Here is a 19,424-nt window from a genome sequence, read left to right on the forward strand (position 1 = left end):
GACCTCCCGCGACTATTAGCCAAAGCAAAAGCCATTGCCAAAGTGTCTATAGCCCCCGAGGAGATTCATGGGCTAATCAATTACTGTCAACACATGATAGATTTGATGGCCCATATAATTAGAAACCGTTAGGTTCTCTTGTAACACTTTTGTATACTCTTGGCTAAATGAAAGCTTTGTTCTTTTTATAAAACGAGAAGTTCTGAACTCATCACGTTATCTAAAAAAACCTTGGGGTGGATCCGAGTGCTCCGATCATTCATTTGCATATTCATGTTTTGGTGGCATACTCACCGTTGTTTGTTTCTTTAGGGAATTCACCATAACTAAGAAAGCACAAAGGCACCCCTATAACACTCGATCCAGAAAAATGGATAATGAAGAGGGCGTGCAAGAGCAGATGATGGCCGATCTATCGGCCTTAAAAGATCAAATGGCTTCTATCACGGAGGCCATGCTAAAACTCCAGAAAACTCTAGAGGATAATGCCATGGCAACCGCCTCCAATGCAGTTAGGGAAGCGGAACCAGTGCTGCAGCCCACAATAAGCTTGGGCTGAGATAGAAACCCGACGGTGTTCGGTCGGAGGTATAGTCCGCAAGCTTACCCTTATGGCTTGCCTCCGGACTTCACTCCCCGTGCCGCTCCGGAAGATGTGAGCCAAGCCCCTACCTTCGAGGGGCGACTTCCTCCTTATGCCGATTACCCCCTGCAAGAAGACGACGAAGGAGATACCCATCTAGGCCCTCTGCTTCCCCTCAAGGATCCATCCCCCCATGAATTACGTCAACCAAACATAGTCCGCCATGTCCCATCTTCACCCGCACTCGTAAAAGAATTCGTTCCCTTCACAGAAGATAAGGGAAAGATTGATGCGCTTGAAGAGAGGCTAAGAGCAGTAGAGGGCCTCGGCAATTACCCGTTCTTGGATTTAGCGGACCTATGTCTCGTGCCTGACATCGTCATCCCTCCCAAGTTCAAAGTACCGGATTTTGATAAGTACAAAGGGACGACATGTCCGAAAGAGCATCTTCGGATGTATTGCCGAAAGATGGGGGCGTATTCTGTGGACAAAAAGCTGTTGGTCCATTTCTTTCAAGATAGCTTGGCCAGAGCGGCTATGGCATGGTATACCAATCTGGAAGCTTCCCAGATCCGATCATGGAAAGACTTGGCGACTGCCTTCATTAGGCAGTACCAATACAATACGGATATGGCTCCCGATCGGAACCAGCTTCAGAGTATGACCAAGCGAGAACATGAGTCCATTAAGGAGTATGCCCAAAGATGGAGAGATCTCGCAGCCCAAGTCGTCCCGCCCATGACGGAGAGAGAGATGATCACAATTATGGTAGATACGTTGCCCACGTTCTACTATGAAAAGCTGATAGGCTACATGCCAGCTAACTTTGTGGATCTCGTCTTCACCGGAGAAAGAATTGAATCCGGAATAAGAAAAGGCAAGTTCGAATATGCTTCCAACGTGGCCCCCAACAACAACAGAAGAGCCCCAGTGGTGGGCGCGAGGAAAAAGAAAGGAGATACCCACGCGGTCACCACCGCCCCGACGTGGATGAAAGCACCCCAAAATATCCAAAGCTCATACCAGCCTAACCCCCCGAACTTTTCAATCCGAGCCGGGAGTTCCCTCCCGACTCAAGTGAAAGGACCGCCCACAACAGAAAGAATGTCGGCCCAACGCACAGCTCCAGCCACGCCCCGGCCAGTCAATAATACAGCCCCCGGCACAAGCTATAATAATGCACAGCGCCCACCCCTGAAAGATAACTTCTCTCCTATCCCCATGGCATACTCAGAGTTATGGCCTTCATTATTGGAGAATCATCTGGTGGTGGCCATACCCGGGAAGGTCTTCCAGCCACCCTACCCCAAGTGGTACGACCCGGGTGCCAAGTGTGCGTACCATAGTGGAGCTCCCGGACACAACATTGACTCCTGCATCCCATTCAAGTATAAGGTACAGCACCTGATTAGTGCCGCTGGCTATCATTTCAAGAGGAAGGCCTAAATGTTAAAACCAACCCGCTAGCTAGTCATGGAGGGGCTAGCGTGAACACCGTCGAAGAGGATGGGCCATCGCGGGCAAAGAGATTAGGAGAGGTGGCTACTTCTAGACGCTTCATCTACCAATCACTACAAGCGGCATGCATGGTCTCCCATGGTGGAGACAAAAGGGACGAATGTTTGTTTCACCTCGGGGAGTCACACGACATGGAAACCTGTCCCGTGGTGGGAGAATTGCTTCAGCGGCTCATGGACTGGGGGCAGCTTGAAGTGTCCAAAAGAGGGAAGGAGGAACCACATATTTGCATGCAGTCGAAAGAAAATAAGGTTCCCCTAACCCCCAAGGCCCTAGTAATATGTTTTACTAGGAAAGGGACCGGCTCCACACCCATATACCCCCGGACAGCGCCCAAGCCGACGCCATTTGGATATCAAAGCAATAAGGCCGTTCCGTGGAAGTATACCCCTCCCGCGTTCGGGGAGAGAGTTGCAACCGAAGTTGACTCCCTGTCAGCCAAGGTGACCAACATCACCGGCCTCAGTGGTGTAACCCGCAGTGGTCGGGTGTTTGCTTCCCCTCACTCGGCGGAGTTGCCCTCCAAGGGGAAAGCGCCCATGGTCCAAGAGCCCACAGACGTAGCCACCCCCTCGAAAGAAGTGGATTCTCCGGTGGTAAAAGGGGCTGAAAAGAAGGAGGGTCTTCAAGGAAAGACAGTGACTCTGGAAGAGGCTCATGAGTTCCTTCGCCTCATCCAACAAAGTGAGTTTAAGGTAGTCGAGCAACTGAATAAAACTCCAGCAAGGATCTCGTTGCTTGAACTGCTCATAAACTCCGAGCCTCATCGTGCGCTGTTGATAAAAGTCCTCAACGATGCCCATGTAGCCCATGATATCTCAGTGGAGGGTTTTGAAGGCATCGTTAATCATATAACCACCAATAATTACATCGTGTTTGCGGAAGAAGAGATTCCCGTTGAGGGGAGAGGACACAACAAGGCTCTACATGTGTCGGTGAGATGTATGGACCATGTTGTCGCAAAGGTACTTATCGACAATGGATCAAGTTTGAATGTGATGCTGAAGACCACTTTGGAAAAGCTTCCTTTTAGTGTGTCACGTTTAAAACCGAGCTCGATGGTGGTACGAGCCTTTGATGGTACTCGGCGGGAAGTGATGGGGGAAATCGACATTCCCATTCAGATAGGCCCCCACACTTGCAATGTGGTGTTTCAAGTGATGGACATAAATCCTACCTATAGCTGTCTCTTGGGGAGACCTTGGATTCATGCGCTGGGAGTGGTCCATTCAACGCTTCACCAGAAATTGAAGTTCACGGTGGGTGGACTTTTGGTGATAGTATCGGGTGAAGAGGATATGTTGGTGAGCTGCCCCTCCTCCGCACCATAAGTAGAAGCGGCAGAAGAATCATTGGAAACGACTTTCCAATCCTTCAAGGTGGTGAGCTGCACCTCTCTGGAACCAAGTTTGTTGCTACCTTCTCTCTCCAACGCGGCCATAATGGTGGCACGAGTTATGCTCAGGAACGGATTTGAGCCCGGAATGTGCCGTCAAGATTTTGGGCAGACAGAGTATGGCCCGGCCATCTTAGCCAATCTTTCACCAGTGCCGGAATGGTGTCCGAGGAAGAAGTGGCCGCAGTAGGAGAGGAATTCCCTCAAGACCCGCCAAATTTTGTGCAACCATGGCATCCCGATTCCCTAGTGGGGAACTGGCGCGTGATAAGCCAGTCAGAGGTCTATACCGCTGATTCAATGTAATTAGAGCCTATAGATTTCCTTTCTCTTTTGTTTTGTGAAACCTACCTTATTAAATAAACAAAGAGATCTTGTTTCATCTGTTCTTGCAGTCCCGTCTTTTCTCATATCATTTTGCATGTTTTTGTTTCTTTTGTTTTGATTGGTATAGATATGAGGGTCGATTCTTTGAGAATCCTAACGACGAGGGTTTGACGATCGATTTTGACCAAGATGTGAGCCAAATGATGAATGAAGAAGAGGAAGAGGACGTCCTTTCACCAGAGTTGGAGAGGTTGATCGCTCAGGAAGAACGTGAAATGAAGCCTCACCAAGAAGAAACCGATCTGGTGAACTTAGGGACCGAAGAGGAAAAGAGAGAAGGTAAAAGTGGGAACCAGTATGACCGCACCTATCCGCCAAGGCTTGATAACCCTTCTTGAAGAATATCAAGACGTCTTTGCGTGGTCATACCAAGACATGCCCGGTCTGGACTCCGACATTGTGCAACATAAGTTGTCGTTGAATCCTGGGTCTTCCCCAGTTAAACAAAAGCTACGAAGGATGAGACCCGATATGTCTTTGAAGATCAAAGAAGAAGTAAGAAAATAGTTCGATGTGGGTTTCTTAGCTGTGGCGCGATACCCAGAGTGGGTGGCCAACATTGTCCCGGTCCCAAAAAAGGACGGCAAGGTGCGAATGTGTGTAGACTATCGGGACTTAAACCGAGCCAGTCCTAAAGACAATTTTCCTCTGCCACACATTGATGTATTGGTAGATAATACAGCTAAGTTCACCCTTTTCTCATTTATGGACGGTTTCTCGGGGTATAATCAAATAAAGATGGCACCCGAAGATGTAGAGAAGACCACTTTCGTCACCTTATGGGGGACGTTCTGCTATAAAGTGATGGCCTTCGGGCTCAAAAATGCTGGGGCAACCTATCAGCGTGCCATGGTGGCATTGTTCCATGACATGATGCATAAGGAAATAGAGGTCTACATAGATGAAATGATTGCCAAATCTCGGACTGAGGACGAACACCTCGTCAATCTATGTAAGCTGTTCGGAAGGTTGCAGAAATACCAACTGAAGCTAAACCCAACCAAGTGTACCTTTGGGGTAAAATCGGGGAAGTTGCTGGGATTTATCGTAAGTCAGAAAGGGATAGAGATAGATCCCAAGAAAGTGAAGGCCATCCTTGAAATGCCTGAACCACGCACGAAGAAGCAGGTTCGGGGGTTCTTGGGCAGGTTGAATTATATCGCGAGATTTATCTCGCAACTCACCCCTACCTGTGAGCCCATTTTCAAGCTATTACGTAAGAACCAGGCGGTCCTGTGGAATAGTGACTGCCAAGAGGCCTTCGAGAAGATCAAACAGAGTCTCGCAAACCCCCCGGTGCTCATGCCACCTGTAACAGGAAGACCTCTTTTCCTGTACATGACCGTGTTGGACGAGTCTATGGGGTGTGTGTTGGGTCAGCACGATGATTCTGGGAAAAAGGAGCAAGCCATTTACCATCTAAGCAAGAAGTTTATCGCATGTGAGATGAATTACTCAATGCTGGAAAGGACGTGTTGTGCTCTGGTATGGGCATGACATAGGCTTAGGCAGTACATGCTCAGCCATACCACGTGGCTTATTTTCAAAATGGATCCCGTGAAATACATCATTGAGAAACCGGCCCTCACGGGACGAATCGCTAGGTGGCAGGTACTACTATCTGAATTCGATATCGTTTACGTCACCCAAAAGGCGGTAAAGGGAAGCGCCTTGGAAGATTATTTGGCCCAGCAACCCCTCCAGGATTATCGACCGATGCACCCTGAGTTCCCAGATGAAGATATCATGGCCCTGTTCGAAGAGAAGCGGACGCACAAGGATATAGACAAATGGATTGTTTGCTTCGATGGGGCATCTAATGCTTTGGGCCATGGAGTAGGGGCAGTCCTTGTATCCCCGGATGATCAATGTATTCCTTTCACGGCTAGGCTAGGTTTTGATTGTACCAACAATATGGCCGAGTACGAAGCATGCGCCCTCGGGGTTCAGGCGGCCATTGATTTTGAGAATGGGAAACTAGGGATCCGAAGTTGATACCCTATCAAACTCACATCTTGAGGTTAGCCAAGTTCTTTGATGACATTTCTTTCCACCACATACCTCGGGAAGAGAATCAAATGGCTGATGCATTAACCACCTTGGCATCCATGTTTCAACTTGCCCCACACGGGGATCTGCCGTACATCGAATTCAGATCTCAGGGCAAGCCAGCGTATTGTTACGCAATAGAGGAAGAGCGGGATGGGAAACCATGGTATTTCGACATTAAACAATATGTCGAGAACAAAGAATGCCCACCAGGGATTTCTGACAATGACAAAAGGACGTTGAGGAGATTGGCTACTGGTTTCTTTGTAAGTTGTATCATCCTGTACAAACGAAACCACGACATGACCCTCCTACGATGTATAGATGCCAAAGAGGCGAACTTCATGATTGAGGAGATCCACGAGGGTTCATTTGGGACACATGCCAATGGGCATGCCATGGCCAGGAAGATCCTTAGAGCCGGTTATTACTGGCTCACCATGGAGAGTGATTGTTGCACCCATGTAAGGAAGTGTCATAAATGTCAGGCATACGCGGACAATGTCAATGTTCCGCCACATCCTCTGAATCTTATGTCCGTCCCTTGGCCTTTTTCCATGTGGGGGATAGATGTCATTGGGGCCATCGAACCTAAGGCTTCGAATGGTCACCGCTTCATTCTTGTGGCGATAGACTACTTTACCAAATGGGTTGAAGCAGCTTCTTATACTAATGTCATGAGAAGTGTGGTAGTCAGATTCATCAAGAGGGAACTAATTTGTCGATACGGACTCCCTAGGAAGATCATCACTGACAATGGCACCAATCTGAACAATAAGGTGATGCAGGGAATGTGCGAGGGTTTCAAGATCCAGCATCATAACTCCACCCCTTATTGGCCAAAAATGAATGGGGTCGTAAAGGCTGCAAATAAAAATATTAAGAAGATTGTCCAGAAGATGATATTGTCATACAAAGATTGGCATGAGATGTTGCCTTTCGCCCTGCACGGATATAGAACCTCAGTACGAACTTCTACTGGGGCAACGCCGTATTCCTTGGTTTATGGGATGGAAGCAGTACTCCCATTTGAGGTAGAGGTTCCTTCTCAGAGGATAATAGTAGAATCAGGCCTGGAAGAGTCAGAATGGGCTCAAGCGCGCTACGACCAACTCAACCTTATTGAAGGTAAGCGTTTGATGGCCATGAGCCATGGGCATCTGTATCAACGAAGGATAAAGAACGCGTTTGACAAGAAGGTACGCCCACGCAAGTTCAACAAGGGGGACCTTGTGCTGAAGAAGATGTCCCACGCTGTTAAGGACAATCGAGGCAAGTGGACCCCGAATTATGAAGGACCTTTCGTGGTGAAAAGAGCTTTTTCTGGGGGTGCTCTGATACTCACCAACATGGATGGCGAGGAGCTACCCTCGCCCGTAAACTCTGATGTCGTTAAGCGATACTACGCTTGAAGTCTGGGGTAATCGAGAGGACCATTGCATGTTCGTTTACTTCTGAGTTTTTGTTCTTCTTGGTTTCCTCCAGGGATTCCCTTTCACTGTAATTGTCTCGTTTCTTTAAAAAGAGGAGATGGGTTAGGCTTTAGTCCTCCCTTTGGTTTTAAACCTTGTGTTAGTTTATAATCACCTGAGCCCTCTTCGCTAAGTTCATGGGGTGCCCCAAACGCTTAAATTAAAACTGAACCTAACCAACCTTCACTAAGAAAATCATTGCATTCGTGCATGCACGTATACATGCATAGCTTGTGGTAACAGGGACATAATCGTCTTAGACCATGGTCAGAAGTCGAGACGAGTTGACGGCAAAAATCAACCAGGGTAAGATGATGACCCGGTCACGCAAATGGAGGATAGGGTCACGACGGACCGATCGTTGTCCCTTCCCGGCGCTGGACAAGCAGAGAATGTCGCTGCGAGGCAGCCCAGTATCCTTTGAATTCACAGTGATTATTACTATTGTTTGTTTTAAAATAAGTAATCGATGTCTAATTCTAACTTAAGTAGGTTCGAATAGGCAAACGTTAACCTGTAGAGAGAGGGGGCCATGGTTATGTTTCCCCTAATAAAAAAAATAAAAAAAATATAGCAGGTTAGCTCGCCTGGGCGAGCAACCCCTGCACCAAAAATATAAAAACGAGGGAGGGGAACGTTTTTGCATTCAAAAGTTGCTTCCCCCTCATTTCAAAAGCAATACTCACGGGATTTACGAGTTTGCAGCCCTAGGGTCATCATTTTTTGCATTTTTTGATTCCGTTTTGCGCTTTTATTCGTCACCAACAAGTAAGTATTCCATCCTTAAGCTTTCTAGCTTTCCATTGGTGTATTTTGATCTTCCTTTGGTGCTCTAGATTGTGGGAATGTACTCAAATACGTGGGGCCATTTTGGTTTGTTTTCTTGCTTGATTGGGTTGAATTGAGGGTTTGTATGAGATGACCCTAGGGCTATAATGCATTTTGGAGCAATGGGGCATGGCACATTGTCCCCATTCTCTTGCTATTAATGCCTAAACGTGCGCCCACCAAGTGCTCGGTGAAATGCCTCAATGGCATTTGCGCATGATTTTGTAGGGATACAACCTATGGGACAATTTGGTTTGCGCGTGTTTGCTGTCTTTGGAGCATGTATTCAGTTTCATAAGGGCTAGAGTGATTGCCCCACATACACCCTAGGCCTAGGAACCAAAGCTTGTTTTTGGATGCAAGAGAACGCAAGAGTGGGTGCATATTAGGTGAAGCTACCCTTTTTGGCCAGCAATCAGCTATGGGCTACACCATAAATAGTTTCCTTACACCTAGATGTTTAGAAATTTTGTTCATCATGAACATGTAGGTGTAGAATAGGTAGCAAAATACCTTTAGCAATTTACACCTTTGGATATGGTAGCAAGATGCTTGGATTTGTGTACATGTATTTTTTTAGGTAGTCAAAATATCTCACAAAAATATATATGTTGCATGTTATGTAAAGAAATACCTTACAAAGATACCTTTTTGATTTGAATGCAATTTTAGTTAGCAAAAAAATATACTTGAATTTGCATGCAGATTTAGGTAGCAAAAAAAAAACTTGAATAAGCATGAAATGTAGCACCTTATTGTGTGGGTAGCCAAGATTCCTCACGAAATTTGTGTATGTATAGGTAACGAAGATGCCTTGAATGTGCATGTGTGCAATTTTTGGTAGCCAAAATACCTTGAGTATGCATGTATGTAAATTTAGCAAAGGAAATGCATGTGATTTAGGTAGCAAATACGTCTTGGAAGTGCATATACGTGACCTAGGTAACGAAGATGCCTTGATTGTGCATGAGTGCAATTTTTAGTTAGCAGAATATCTTGTGCGAATGCATGTTCGTAAGGAAATATGTGCATGAGTTTGCTTTAAATTTACATTGATGTTTGTGTTTATTGGAGGAGGTTGCATGCTGAATGCCGTTTTTGTTTTGAAGGTAGCATTTCTTGTTGAAACTAACTTCCCAAAATGTTTGTCTTTTTAGGAAATGGCCCCAAGGAAGCTTGCCTCAAAGAGATCTAGGAAAGACAAGGCGGTTGAAGGAACCAGTTCCGCTCTCGAATATGATGGACATTGTTTTAGGAGTGCTGAGCACCAGCAGCGCTTCGAGGCCATCAAAGGATGGTCATTCCTTCGGGAGAGATGTGTCCAGCTCAGGGATGACGAGTATACTGACTTCCAGGATGAGATAGTTCGCCGGCGGTGGGCATCGCTGTTTACCCCCATGGCCAAGTTTGACCCAGACGTAGTCCTCGAGTTTTATGCCAATGCTTGGCCTATAGAGGAGGGTGTGCGAGATATGCGATCTTGGGTGAGGGGTCAGTGGATCCCTTTCGATGCGGATGCCCTCAGCCAGTTCTTGGGATACCCTTTAGTGCTGGAGGAGGGCCAGGAGTGCGAGTATGGCCAGAGGAGGAACCAGGCCGATGGGTTTGATGAGGAGGCCATCGCCCAGTTACTGTGTATACCGGGGCAGGATTTTGCCCGGACTGCTGCTGGGAGACGGGTGCGGATCATGCGCACCAACATGACCACCCTGACCTAGATCTGGATGACCTTGCTGCTCAGCAACATCCATCCTAGTGATCATAATTCCGACCTCCCCCTGCCGAAGTGTCAACTGGTGTATGCCATCCTGACATGGATGAGCATTCACGTGGCTCAGTTGATCGTTGATGCCATCTATCTATTTGCAGGTATGGCGCCTACCAGGCACCCTCTGGACCCTGATAAGTCCAACAGGGCCCTGGGATTTCCCGCTTTAATCACAGGACTCTGCCAGTCGTTCGGAGTCCCCGTCGCACCTAGCAAGGTGATTCGGCCGCCCATCACCCGGGCTTTTATTGAGAAGTATTACACGCAGAGACAGGCCCAGAGTGATGCTCCGCGGGCCGCAGACGCACCGCCACCTCATTAGGCTGGCCCAACTGGATCATTTGATACGAAGCAGTATTTACGGCATTTGGTTCGCCAACAGGCGGCCAACCACCGGGCGCATGTACAGACCCATGATTGTCTTTACTAGTTGAGCCTCAGCCTGCAAAGCCAGGGTTTTACTTCTTTTCCAAGCCTTACTCCGGATTAGTTCAGGGTAGAGGTTGCATGGCCCGGAGATTGGCCTGAGGCCCGGGCAGGAGAGGCACCAGCAGAGGCACCCACAGAGGCTCCCGACGAGGCAGATGAGGCCCACGAGGACGAGGAAATGACCGATTTGCTTGATTTATTGGGAGGGAGCGAAGCCACATGATTGGGAGATCCCTAGATCCGTATTTCTTTTTTATGTTATGTTATGTTTATGTTTCCATTTTTTCCTGTTACGTATCATTTTATTTTTGTTTAACTAAGGGACTAACGTTTGTTTCATTTTGATTGACTTTTGTTTTGTACATACATATCGTTTGAGTTGTTACGTTGGTACTTGTTTCGTTGTTGACAATAGTGTTTTTCGAAATTCCGGAGTCGTGTGGAGTTTTCCATTTAGGAACGTCGTCCTAAAAATAAAATGAACCAAAATCATGATAAAAAAGAAAGAAGTGTTGTGAATAAAATATCGACGTATATGGAGAAAAAGAAAAATGTTTTTATATATATATGTATGTAAAAGGAAAATGTGTATAAAAGGTTTCTGTGTGTGTAAGTGATGCGTGGAGAGAAATTCTTGTGTGTGTGAGCAACGAATGTATATAAAGAAACTTTTGTATGAACCATAGGTGTGTGCTGGGAAAAATGAAAAAAATCTTTGAACGTAAATAGGGTTTTGTATATAGACCGTGTTGACGTCAAGAAAAAGAGTTCTAATGCGCGTACAGAAAACGTTCGTCATGTATAAGAATGTAGGTGTACAAAGAAAAGTTTTCCTCATAGAGGGCAATGGATGTATAGTTTTGTGAATATAAAAATGAATCAAAAAGGAAAAAGAAAGAAAGACCTCGAAGGTCGACATGTTATAGTTAGGAAGCATAAATCATTCGTAGAGAGCAAACGTATCTTCTGGAAACAAGGGACTAACGCTAAGAGTTTATTTTCCTAAGTAAACGAGATAAGAATGGATGAATTCGTTGAACTGATGAAAGAACATAATTGGGAAATGTTGGGTCTGTTTGTGTAAATTCCCGACCGTAGTATCATAATGCCATAAACGGGATGCTTGAGTGCCCACCTGGTTGTGGCCATGACTAATTTTGCACGTTGTTTCCAAATCATCATTGTCGCGCGTGCCTTGCGGAATAATATGGAAGTTCGGTTCGAGACCGACATCTTGACGCACGAATTTGTTTTGCCCCAGACATCAAGATCGGGCTCCCACGATAAAAGACCCCATTGAGACACAACCTTAGACTATTTTGAACCTTGGCCTATAAAAAGAATCCTCATCCTTACCCCCGAAGCAAAGGACAACGGAATCTCCTCAAGGGAGAGCAAATAGAATACTAAAACCCAATTTCCCAAAGAAAGGAATGGAGAAAAATAAGTGAAAAGAAAGAAAAGGAAGAAATGGAAAGAAAGAAAAAAGAAAAATATGAAAACAAAGAAAATAACAATAAAAAGAAAGAAAAAGAAGGATTCTCGATCGAAAATCGAAAGGAAGTGAAAAAGGAAAAGATCGGAGGAAAACAGAGTAATTCCCGATCAATGAAAGAAAGAGAACAGAAATTCTTCAAGCCAGATAAATTTTCGGCAAGGTAGGTGACTGCCGGCAAAGGAAAACCCATTTTTGGTGGTTCTTCCTTTCAGATTGCCACTCAAAATCATTCTCGACTGGCGATATCCCGCCCCACATAAAAAAAGAGGAAAAGACCGGAACACCCAGTTTCCTCTCAAAAAACACTACCCTCGAGAAAATCCTATTGAGTTATGGTTTGGGATCTTTGATTCGATAGGAAATCGTGTGCAAAATAAAGTCGTGGTGCAGTTATGGTTTGGGATTAGGGTAAAACACTTGCCTGTGTGAGTTTTTATACACTATGAGTGATTTATTCCCAGTTTTAGCTTAACCCGATGTTTCCCCTAAATGTTCATTCAAAAGCTAAAAGTTGACATCCTGCCTTTCATTTTCGGGTACAAGGAAGATTACCCTTGGCATAAGTATATTTTTTTTTCTAAGATATCGTGCTCTCACGAATGATTTATTTTTCTTTGCAAAAAGCATGTTTGCCTTTTTAGGTGGAAAAACCCCGGTGCCCCATTCGGTCCTGCCTACCCTTTTTCGGAGCCCCATGAATTGCGTTTTCGTTCATGCATCCTCCACCCACGAGTTTGGAGCCATGCGTAGTGATTGCTTATTGCAATTCTCCATTCTCTACCCCTTTTTCGAAGCCCCATGAATTGCATTTTTGTTCATGCATCCTCCTCCCACGGGTTTGGAGCCATGCGTAGTGATTACTTGGTGCAATTCTCCATTCTCTACCCCTTTTTCGGAGCCCCATGAATTGCGTTTTCGTTCATGCATCCTCCACCAAAGAGTTTGGAGCCATGCGTAATGATTGCTTAGTGCAATTCTCCATTCTCTACCCTTTTTCGGAGCCCCATGAATTGCGTTTTCGTTCATGCATCCTCCACCAAAGAGTTTGGAGCCATGCGTAGTGATTGCTTAGTGCAATTCTCCATTCTCTACCCTTTTTCGGAGCCCCGTGAATTGCGTTTTCGTTCATGCATCCTCCACCCACGAGTTTGGAGCCATGCGTAGTGATTGCTTAGTGCAATTCTCTATTCTCTACCCTTTTTCGGAGCCCCATGAATTGCGTTTTCATTCATGCATCCTCCACCCACGAGTTTGGAGCCATGCTTCATGATTGACTAGTGAGGACCCTCTAGTGCAATCCTCTATCCTCGCCTTTTATTCGGAGCCCCATGAATTGTGTTTTCGTTCATGCATCCTCCACCAAAGAGTTTGGAGCCATGCTTCATGATTGACTAGTGAGGACCCTCTAGTGCAATCCTCCATCCTCGCGTTTTTTCGGAGCCCCATGAATTGCATTTTCGTTCATGCATCCTCCACCAAAGAGTTTGGAGCCATGCTTCATGATTGACTTGTGAGGACCCTCTAGTGCAATCCTCCATCCTCGCCTTTTATTCGGAGCCCCATGAATTGCGTTTTCGTTCATGCATCCTCCACCGATGAGTTTGGAGCCATTCTTCATGATTGCGTAATGTGGACCCTCTAGTGCAATCCTCCATTCTCCAATGTGTTCTTCATTGTCAAGTGCGGACCCTCTTGACTGGAAAATGTGATCTTTGTTATTCTCCCGATTGATTCCATTGCCAAACGTGTATATTATATTATTGTTGTTTTTGTTGTTGTTTGTATTTTGTTTTGTGTTGTACAGAAAAAAGAAGGAGTAGAGACAAGAGTCGTCATGGGCTAATCACGGAAAGGGCAAGAAGGAAGAAATCAGTGTCTTATCTTTGCTTTCCTCTTATCTCCGATAAAAGGTAAGTAAAGAGGGGCAACCGTCATACCCTAATTTTGTCTGGGGATTATTACTTGATGATATGCAACCTTTGATTGGCGGCTTCAAAATACTTGGCACCCTTTGTTGCGCGATATGTAAGTCTCGAGACACGCCGAAAATCAAAGGGAAGCAGGGTTACACGATTCGTGAAATTCCGTAATGTGGCGGAAACCAAAAGGAGGTGTTGTTGAGCAATCCGTGAGTTTTCGTAACTTCTTCGAAAGCTAAAAAAGAGTAAATACATGATCTGTAAGGATTCGTAACCTTACAGAAAGAAAATAAGTATCGTTACGAAATTCGTAAAGTTTCGTAACGTTACGGAAAAAGAATTACCAAAAAAAATAAAAAGGGGTGCATTTAGTAAAAAGGGGGGTACAAATAGCAATCAGGCCCACTTGGGCCTTCCAGATTCTTCCTCCAGAAGGCGGTTGCTTCTGGAGGAAGCAACCTTGCTCGCCTGGGCGAGCTGGGTGGCAAGATCCTCCCCTATTTTGCTATAAATAGGGGGAGGAATGAAGAGGGAAAGGGTTCAGTCTTCTTGGCACTTCGTATTCTCTTAAATTTGCTGAGGAAAATTGTTTCCGTGAAGAAAATCCAAGCCGAGGCGCTTCCATAACGTTTTCGTGAGTAATTATGCGAAGGTTTTCAACCGTTCTTCGACATCCATGGTTCGTTCTTCGTTTTCTTCGGTCTTCAACTAGTAAGTACCCCAAACCGAGTTTTTCAATTCATTCTATGTACCCGTGGTGGTCCCCATTTTGTTTCATGTATTTTTATTCTCGTTTTCATTTACTTTTTGTACCCCTTTTTGTCGTGCTTCAGTCATTTATTTAAGTCGTTTCTCGCCTAATCAAAAAATAAAATAAATTTTCACCGATCATTTGATTTGTAATATCCGTTAATTTCTGTTAAAATGGATTTCGACCGTTCGGTCGTGCCGTAACCACATTGGAAATCAAAAAAGAGGTAAAATAATAATATAATAATCAAAAAAGACCTTTTAGTAAAATGAAGCGAAAAAAATCGATCGAACGTTTTCTTTTTGGGATTTTTCATTCTTAATCGAATTGACTAATAACTAAAGTGAAACTAAGGCTAAAATCAGCTCGCCTAGTCAAGCTCGTCCACAAAAAGTCACTAAAAAGGGTTTGAAAGTTTATCATTTCAGTTTTCCTTATCAAGTAAATGGATCATTTTTAAGGTCCAACGCCTTAAAATAATCACCTTTCAAGTAAAAAGAATCGCTTGATTCACTCTTAAGAAAGAACTACGTAGGTCTGATTTCCTCTTCGATGGAGGGTACGTAGGAGCAAGAGCCCCGCTTTTGTCGACCTCAAGAAATAAAAAGAAATAAAAGGTAAGATAATGCAATTTCACAATTCTAAAAAATAGGTTGTTGTCCTTCGAGACAAACGTGAGAGGTGCTAATACCTTCCTCAAACGTTAATACAACTCCCGAATTTAGAATTTTTGTTTTGACCGGTTTCCTTCGGTTTTTCTGAAGTTTTCCACAAATAAACGTTGGTGGCGACTCCGCGCATCTTTCCTCCCTTGGAAAGCGCACCCGTGAGCCTCGCCTCGCTCGCCCGCAAAAGGGCATGTTGCGACTCTGTTAATCCTGAGCTGTGAAGTCATGTGGCAGGCGGAGATACCCATGTGGTTATCCGTACACACTCATTTGCTATCCGTCAGACTCGGAGTCCTATAGGATGTAGATACTAACGTCGTCATCTGCACCCTTTGTCAACCAGAGGCATGTGAGCACGTTGACATGCAGCTCCTAAATTCTTGAAGGAGCTGTGCACTAATAAGTGGAAGCTTAAAGGAAGTGAACGAATTAGCATGGGGAGAAATGTCTCCGCATTGATTGGTAAATCTGTTCCCCAAATTCCTGAAAAATGTAAAGATCCAGGTACATTCAGCATACCTTGTATTATAGGGAATAGTAAGTTTGACAATGTCATGCTAGATTTAGGAGCTTCTGTTAGTGTTATGCCTCTTTCTATTTTTAATTCTCTATCTCTAGGTCCATTGCAGTCAACTGATGTGGTAATTCATTTAGCTAATAGAAGTGTTGCCTATCCTGTTGGTTTCATAGAAGATGTCTTAGTTAGAGTTGGTGAACTAATTTTCCCTGTTGATTTTTATATTTTGAATATGGAGGATGGGTTTTCTCAAGGATCAGTTCCCATCATTCTAGGCAGACCCTTTATGAAAACTGCTAGAACTAAGATAGATGTATATGCAGGCACACTATCCATGGAGTTTGGTGATATAACTGTTCATTTTAATATTTTGGATGCTATGAAATACCCATCTGAAGATCTTTCTGTATTTCGTGCTGAAATAATTGACCATGTTGTTGATGAATACATGACTGATCTTTACTCTAATATGCATGCCTCTCTGATGTGCCATCATTTTCTTCTATTTTCTAAACCCTTTTTGCACCATTTTAATTACTGATTGGTCTTAATTGTCAACTAATCAGGTAGTTTTATTATTTGGGCTCATTTAGCTAATTTGATGTTTTTAATCTAATTTCAGGAATTAATGAAACATTGGGCTTAATCCGGATTTTGGTTATGGACTTGAAGAGGGCAAATAAAGCAGCGCTTACCTTAGTTAATTTCTAATTAGGAAATTTCGCAATTTTATTTTATGTTGTTCAGTGTTTATTTCGTTTTGGGCCAGAGTATTGTAATAGGGCCCAGTGACTTTGAGTGACTCTTTTTAAATAGAAGCCTTGGGATTCGTGCAAGGCTATTCTGTTATGCTATTCATTATTCAGAGCTTTTGTTTTAGGGTTTTACGTTTTCTGCTTTGATGCTACTGTTCACGTAATGCAATTTTACGTTTTCTGCTTCTAATTACAATTTCGTTCTTGCTTCTTCTTCTACTCTCATTTACGTTTCTGTTTCATTTACATTTCTGTTTATTTACGTTTCTATTCATTTACGTTTCTGTTCATGTTTCATTTGCATTTTCTGTTTGAATCTATGGAAGGCTAGTTTTTCTGGTGTTGTTTCCTTTTGAGGACGAAGCCCAACTCTCTTTGAGGTTTCGTTTGTAATGTGGTTTCCTGGCATTTTTCCCTTCACCAGTTATCCAAAATTCGTGAACATTAATCAGTGCACGCTTCGTGTTCGATTAATTTCCTCTGAGCCTAACTTGCATTCATGCTTAATGGACGAAGGGGTAACTGGTGTATGTGGTGCCTAATCACGTATTGATAACCCTAAGTTGATTTTTGCTTAGTAAATTGAAATAGGGTTGGATTAAGTGGTTGACTGTTAGGGACGAATTCTCCATAACCCAGGATAAGAGAATGACTTCTGAATCAGAGGAAACAACCTGTTTTTAATATTAGTAGTTTCAAATTCCAGTTTACTTGTTCTGCTCTTTAATCACGAAACAAACAACCCCCCCCAATCGTTACTGTTACTGCGCAAGTATATTATGAACATTTGGTTTGTCATTGCTCGTTGGGAAACGACCTAGGATCACTTCCTAGTTACTGCATTTTCATGTTTATTTGATTCGGGTACGACCTCGATCAAATTTGGCGCCGTTGCCGGGGAGCAGTGTCCAAAGGTTCATAATAGCTAGCTAGTGTTGTGTGTTTAATCCTTTCATGTTTTATGTTTAATTGTTAGTATTGTGTTAGTATGTGTGTTAGTGTTGTTTAGTGTCCTGGTATTTTGTTTAATGTGTGTTCTGTTTCAGTTTTCCCATTAAGTGTTTCCCCTGTTTCAGTCTTGGGTGTTTTGCTGTGAATAGTGTTTTGCGACGGACTTAGCGACCACTTTTGCTTGCGACAAAACAGAGTAGTAGTAGAAATCAAGTAGAGACGGATTTTAGCGACCACCCATGCTGAATTATTTGAGATTTTTTGTTTTAGTAGCTAGGGTTGTTATTTTTGGCTGAATTTTTTTGTGGTAACTTCTTTTAACCTATATTTTGTGGGGAAAATAGCTAGAGCCTTTAGTTTGGTCAGATTTGAAAGTTCCAAAAAAGTAGCAAATTTTGTGTTTGTCGAAACTTCAAACGGCCATAACTTTTGCTCCGGTTATCAGAATCGCAATTATAATATATGTATTTGGGGTAGAAAACAAATTTCCTACGCCATGGCAGCCGGCTGAGGTCTCCATCGTCCAAAAATAGTGATTCTGTCAAAAAAAATTTATTTTTCAAGTTTTATTCACTTATTTTTCTTAACCTACCATTTTTAGCTTCCATAGTTAGACTTTGAATTTTTGCCTGAAATTTTTTGTGCTTTCTTCTCATCTTTTATAAGGTTTCTCGCAAAATTTCAAGTCATTTGAATATCATTTGAGGGTAGCTGTAGTTCAAACCTGCACCTTTATTTACATGACAAGGCAACTAGTTATGCATGCTGAATGTAGTGTATGACTAGAGGCAATCCATCTGACTTACAACCCTTTGACCCTGAGATAGATAGGACATTTCATAGATTAGTTAGGCATCATTTTATGCCTTTTGATCATCCTGAGCATTCCGTTACTGGTGAATCTGTGCATTTTGTTATTGGTGATTTTGAGCATCCTGATTTGGAGCATTATAATTTTGAGCATTCTGATTCTGAGCATTCTGATTTTGCACATTCTGAGAACATGCCACAACCTCCACCCCGTGAGAGGACTCTAAGGGAAATGGTTGCACCTGATTTCACCTACGAAAGCTTGTGCATCCAATACCCTGATGAGGATGTCCCATATCTTCTTAAAAATGGACTGATTCATTTGCTTCCAAAATTTCATGGCCTTGCAGGTGAAGACCCGCACAAACATTTGAAGGAATTTCATATTGTCTGCTCCACCATGAAACCCCCAGATGTCCAAGAGGATCACATATTTCTGAAGGCTTTTCCTCATTCACTAGAGGGAGTGGCAAAGGACTGGCTGTATTACCTTGCTCCAAGGTCCATCACGAGCTGGGATGACCTTAAGAGAGTATTCTTAGAAAAAAATTTCTCTGCTTCCAGAACCACAGCCATCAGGAAAGATATCTCAGGTATTAGACAACTCAGTGGAGAGAGCCTGTATGAGTATTGGGAGCGATTTAAAAAACTATGTGCCAGTTGCCCTCACCATCAGATTTTGGAGCAGCTTCTTCTCCAATATTTTTATGAAGGACTCAGTAATATGGAGAGAAGTATGATAGATGCTGCCAGTGGTGGAGCCCTTGGAGACATGACTCCTGCTGAAGCCAGGAATTTAATTGAGAAGATGGCTTTCAACTCCCAACAGTTTAGCGCCAGAAATGATGCTATAGTCATTAGAGGAGTGCATAAGGTAGCTACAAACTCAGCTGCATCATCTGAGACTAAGAAGCTTGAAGGAAAACTGGATGCATTGGTTAACTTGGTAACCCAGCTGGCCACCATACAGACCTTTGCCCTTCCATGCAGCAACCTAGAGTAATTGAGCAGCCTGAAGCTTATGCTGCAAATATTTACAATAGACCTCCTCAACCTCAGCAGCAAAATCAACCACAGCAGAACAATTATGACCTCTCCAGCAACAGATACAACCCTGGATGGAGG

The 19,424-nt window shown here is 43.9% G+C and overlaps 1 non-coding gene across 1 annotated transcript; it reads right to left on the bottom strand.

Moving 5' to 3' along the window:
- Nucleotides 1–18,870: 18,870 nt before the first annotated feature.
- On the bottom strand, nucleotides 18,871–18,977 carry LOC121173241 (small nucleolar RNA R71). The gene has a single exon (XR_005887701.1). It is a non-coding gene; the product is annotated as a small nucleolar RNA R71 (small nucleolar RNA).
- Between the last annotated feature and the right edge of the window lie 447 nt (nucleotides 18,978–19,424).

This window comes from Glycine max, chromosome 12 (assembly GCF_000004515.6).
Source record: "Glycine max cultivar Williams 82 chromosome 12, Glycine_max_v4.0, whole genome shotgun sequence".
Taxonomy (NCBI): Eukaryota; Viridiplantae; Streptophyta; class Magnoliopsida; order Fabales; family Fabaceae; genus Glycine; species Glycine max.